This window comes from Lynx canadensis, chromosome X (assembly GCF_007474595.2).
Source record: "Lynx canadensis isolate LIC74 chromosome X, mLynCan4.pri.v2, whole genome shotgun sequence".
Lineage (NCBI taxonomy): Eukaryota > Metazoa > Chordata > Mammalia > Carnivora > Felidae > Lynx > Lynx canadensis.
Genome location: NC_044321.2, coordinates 41320890 through 41326889, shown reverse-complemented (window position 1 = coordinate 41326889; position 6000 = coordinate 41320890). Strand labels below are relative to the sequence as shown.

At 38.4% G+C, this 6000-nt stretch overlaps 1 pseudogene; it reads right to left on the bottom strand.

Annotated features, from left to right (window-relative positions):
* Positions 1 to 257: 257 nt before the first annotated feature.
* Positions 258 to 1211, bottom strand: LOC115507264 (annotated as a pseudogene).
* Positions 1212 to 6000: the final 4789 nt, after the last annotated feature.

Here is a 6000-nt window from a genome sequence, read left to right as displayed (position 1 = left end):
GTGGTAAAATATATGTAACACAAAATTCATCTTTTTTTAACTGTTGGAAATTATGTAATTATTAGATAAAATTAACAGTAGTTTACAATTACATGTCACTTTACAGTTTACAAAGTTGTTAAATATACATTCAGTTTAATACCCTGAAATAAGGAAATTCAATTCTTTTGCCCTCCCATCTCCCATCCACGAAGGACAGAGCTAAGGAAAACTTGATCAGGAAAGGTCATATAAATGCATCAATCTGTATAGCACCACAAAGAGTAAAAGAGACAAAGGCAGGGCTTTGGAAGGGGCCACAGGGACGTAAAGGAGAAGACTAGAGTGTTAAATATGAAGAAAGGCCAGGGGTTGTAGGAAAATTAGGCAACAGAAATGGCAGGGTCACGTTCACTCAGAAAAGAACAGTGCACAGCATATGTCCCACATTCTAAAATAACATGAAAAGATCATAACTGAAGAGCTGGAGTTGAACTTTGTAGTTTCACAGAACACAAGTAGATGACCACCAACCGTGGCTTATGAATGAACTCAGAACTCAGGTTCAAAATGCATCTGGCTGCAACGGAGGGCCTCCTTGGCCCTTCAGAAACTTAACAAAGGTCATCTGAGGAGCTGCAATTTTACATAGTGGTGGCATCCTGAGAGCATCAATCAAGTATTAATATCTTACAATCGTGGAAAAGGAGTTTCCAAGCGGGGCCGAGCAATATCGATGGGAAGTCGATACCTGGGCCATCTCTTGGAGATTCCAGCTGAAAGAACTGCCAAGTGTTTCTCCAGAGAAAGCACTTGCCTGGGTACGACTCAGGGCCAGGCAGGAATTCACACTATGAAACCGGGTGGAGGAAGGCAGAGAAGTAGCCCACTGAGACCACGTTCCCATTATTCTCTAACATCACTTCTCTGTAAAGATTCCTCTGAACAGGGTCCAGGCATCCCCATTCCTCTCAAGTAAGGTTCACAGCCACATCCTCAAATGTCACAAACTCTTGGTACCTGGCTGGCAGGAGCGTGGCTGCCTGGTCTCCTGGGCTTCTCTCATGGGGAAGAGCAGGCACCTGGGGAACAGGTGGAGCCCCGTCGAGCTCCTGTTCTATGTCAGTGCCCTGTGCGAACTGAGGCTCTGGGGACAGACCCTCAGACTGGCTCTCCAAAGACTGAAACTGGACAATTGGTGATCCTGCTGATTCCTGGGCTATTTCCTCCATCCTTGTTCTGGAGGACAATGGTCATCACTGAAAGGAGGGGCAGGCCAAGCAGCCGTCCTGTCGCAGACACCCTCACTCTAGGGGCAGCCCCTCCAAAATTCATGCTTTATCCACTTTAAAATGTACAATTTGGTAGCATTTAGTATATTCACAATGTTCAGCAACCATCACCACTATCTAGTTCCAGAATATTTCCATCACCCCAAAAGGAAACCAATCCATTAAGCAGTCACCTGTCATCCCACTCTCCTACCAGCCTCTGGCAACAACTACTACTGTCTGTCTCTACAGATTTGCCTATTCTGGGTATTTCCTTTAAATGGAAACATACAGGGGCACTTGGGTGGCTCAGTTGGTTAAGTGACTGACTCTTTTTTTTTCAATATATGAAGTTTATTGTCAAATTGGTTTCCATACAACACCCAGTGCTCATCCCAAAAGGTGCCCTCCTCAATACCCATCACCCACCCCCCATCAACCCTCAGTTTGTTCTCAGTTTTTAAGAGTCTCTTATGCTTTGGCTCTCTTCCACTCTAACCTCTTTTTTTTTCCTTCCCCTCCCCCATGGGTTTCTGTTAAGTTTCTCAGGATCCACATAAGAGTGAAACCATATGGTATCTGTCTTTCTCTGTATGGCTTATTTCACTTAGCATCACACTCTCCAGTTCCATCCATGTGGCTACAAAGGGCCATATTTCATTCTTTCTCATTGCCACATGGTACTCCATTGTGTATATAAACCACATTTTCTTTATCCATTCATCAGTTGATGGACATTTAGGCTCTTTCCATAATTTGGCTATTGTTGAGAGTGCTGCTATAAACATTGGGGTACAAGTGCCCCTATGCATCAGTTAAGTGACTGACTCTTAATCTCAGCTCAGGTCATGATCTCACAGTTTGTGAAACTGAGCCCTGCATTGGGCTCTGTGCTGGCAGCGTGGAGCTGGCCTGGGATTCTCTCTCTCTCCCTCTCTCTCTGCCTCTCCCCTGTTTGTGCTCTCTCTCTCTTTCTCAAAATAAATAAATTAAAATAAATGGAATCATACAATATGTGGCCTTTTGCATCTGGCTACTTTCACGTAGCATAATGTTTTCAAAGTTTATGTTGCAGCATGCAACCATGCTTCATTTGTTTTTATGGCTGTGTGAATATACCACATTTTCTTTATCCACTCATCAGCTGATAGACACTTGGGTTATTTCCACCTTTCAGCTATTGTGAATAGTGCCTCTATGAATATCTGTGTACGAGTTTTTATTTGAACACATGTTTTCAACTATTTAGGATATATACCTATAAGTAGAATCAATGAATCATATGGTAATTCTATGTTTAACTTATTGAGGAACTGCCAAACTATTCTCCATGGAGGTGGTTCAATTTTACATTCCCATAAGAAATGTGTGTAAGTTCCAATTTCTCCATATCCTTGCCAACATTTCGGAGTACATAACTTCTTTCAGAAAAAGAGGAGGGGACACTTCCCAACTCATTTTATTAGGCAAGCTTTATCCAAATACTACAGTTAGAAAAAGATATGACAGAAAAAGAAATCTGAAGACCAATATCTCTCATGAACATGACACGAAAGTCTTCATTAAAATATTAGCCATATATGAATATGTAAATATATTTTATATACTTACATTTATTAAAAGATATAGAAAACATACAGGAGATTTTATAAAGGAGATCACCCCCCCCACACACACACATATTTATATATCTTACACATCACAACAATGAGGGTTCATGCCAGGAATGCAAGGGTGTTTCAACATATGAAAATCAATCATTTTAATTCACCATATTAACAGACTATGTAAGTCATGCCATATAATTATCTCAGTAGATGCAAAGAAAGCAGTTTATGAAATTAAATATTCATTTATTATAAAAGTTCAAAGCAAGCTAGGAATATAGTGGAAATTCCTTAACTTAAATAGCATCTACACAAACCCTACATCATACTGAATGGTGAAATATTGCATGCTTTCTTCCTAAGATCAGAAAAAAGGCAAGAATGCCCTCTCTGACTATTCAACATTCTGCTGCAAGTCCTAGATAGTGCTGTCAGATAAGAAAAAGAAATAAGAGGCATTCATATTAGAAAGAAAGAAAGAAAACTCTATTTCCCGACATTGTTGTCCACACAGAGATAATTTAAAAATCTACAACTAGAACTAAGGAGTTTAGTAAAGTCTCAGGATATACTGTCAATATACGAAAGTCATTTATTTCCTATATGCCAGTTATGAACAATAGGAATTTGAAATTTAAAAATATAACACATACAATATCACCACCAAACACAAAAATGAACTACTTAGGTAGATACCTAACAAAATTTGTATGGGATCTGTATACTGAAAGTAAAAAAAAAAATCAATGAGAGAAATCAAACATCATCTAAATAAATGGGAAGAAGGACCATACTCAAAAAATTAAGATGACAATTCTCTTCAATTTGATCTATAGATACAAGGTAATCCCAGTCATATTCCCAGCAAGCCTTTGTTTTTTAGATACAAACAAACTAATTCAAAAATTAATGTGGTAAAATAAAGGAGCAAGACTACAGAATGGGAGAAGATATTTACACATGACATATCTGATAAAGGGTTAGTATCCAAAATCTATAAAAAACTTATCAAAATCAACACCCAAAAACCAAATAATCCAGTGAAGTAATGGGCAGAAGACACGAATAGACACTTTTCCACAGAAGACATCCAGATGGCAACAGACACATGAAAAGATGTTCAACATCACTCATCATCAGAGAAATATAAATCAAAGTCATAATGAGATACCACCTCACACCTGTCAGAATAGCTAAAATTAAGAACACAAGAAACAACAGGTGTTGCGAGGATGCAGAGAAAAAGGAACACTTGTGCACTGCTGGTGGGAATGCAAACTGGTGCAGCCACTGTGGAAAACAGTATGGTGGCTCCTCAAAAAACTAAAAATAGAACTACCCTATAATCCATTACTCAGCCTTGTAAAGGAATGAAATATTGCCATTTGTAATGATGTGGATGGAGCTTGAGTATATTATGCTAAGTGAAATAAGTCAGGCAGAGAAAGACAAATGTCATATGATCTCACTCATACGTGGAAGTTAAGAAACAAAACAGATGAACATGTGTGAAGGGGAAAAAATGAGAGGGAAACAAACCATAAGAGACTCTTTATGATAGAGAATAAACTGAGGGTTGATGGAGGGATGTGGGTGGGGGATGGGCTAAATGGGTGATGGGTATTAAGGAAGGCACTTGTTGAGCACGGGGTGTTGTATGTAAGTGATGAGTCACTAACTTCTACTCCTGAAAACAATATTACACTATATGTTAACTAACTAGAATTTAAATAGAAATTTGAAAAAGAAAAAAAATAAAGGGGCAAGAATAGCCAAAACAATTCTGAAAGATAAAACAAAGTTGGAATATTTGCACTACTAAATTTCACGACTCACTGTAGAGACTCAGTTATCAAAACAGTGTAGTATTGACAAAGCATAAGAAGCATAGATTGATGGAACAGAATAGAGAATGGAGAACAATATAGAGAATCCTAAAATTGGCTCACACAAATGGAATCAACTGTTTTTCTTTCCTGTCAGAGAAAAAAGTATAAATAAACAAGAACAGGGAGAAGGCTAAAGGAACCCTTTGGTACTGGGTTTGAGTCAAAAATATCAGTATAAACTCTTGTTTATTTAAAGATATACACAGCTAAAGAAATAAAAATAAATATGTATGTGTACATGGGTTAGAATATCTGTATGTATTTCCTTGCTCTTTGACACTATTAGCAGTAATACACCAGTAGCAATGAACACAACTAATACCAAGGGTTTGGTTTCTAATGCCAATTTCCAGCAAAGGAACCAGATCTCATTGGAGAAATTAGTAGCTGACTCTAGATCTGGAATAGGGAAAATTCAAGATGACCCTGGACCATCCTATAGTTCTAGTAGATAAGGAAGTGCCCTCTTCTACAATAAAAGGATGGGGGCATGTCAGAGGGATGCAGGAACCAACTTCAAAGACCTAACAATGGCCAAATCTGTAACAATTTGTGCCACATATTTAAAAAATGCAGTATTGGATTATAACACAAAGAATAAAATAAATGTCCATTAATTCATATTGCTATAAACAAATAACTGAATGAATAAGTAAATAAATACAAGATGGAAAGGGCAAATCTTTCTTACAGAAGAATCTCAATTAATAAATGCAGAAGCAATGAGGGAAACAGAAAATTACTATTAGAACAAGACAGTAGTATTGCCTAAGGTAAGATCCACTGATGAATGCTAAAATTACTGGGTAAAACTTTAAGGAGAAACAGGATATTTGCATAACCTCAAAGTAATTCCCTTGTGGTGGTTTTAAAATATGGCCATAAACTCTTTGCTATCTCTCTAACCAGAAAGTGGAGCTTAATCCCCCTTCTCCTTTAATATTGAGGACTTTGACTCATTTCTAATGAAGATTATGGAAAGATGAAAAATAATAACTTGGGGCGCCTGGGTGGCGCAGTCGGTTAAGTGTCCGACTTCAGCCAGGTCACGATCTCGCGGTCCGTGAGTTCGAGCCCCGCGTCAGGCTCTGGGCTGATGGCTCGGAGCCTGGAGCCTGTTTCCGATTCTGTGTCTCCCTCTCTCTCTGCCCCTCCCCCGTTCATGCTCTGTCTCTCTCTGTCCCAAAAATAAAAATAAACGTTGAAAAAAAAATATAAAAAAAAAATAACTTTATAACAGAGAAACTTGGGAGA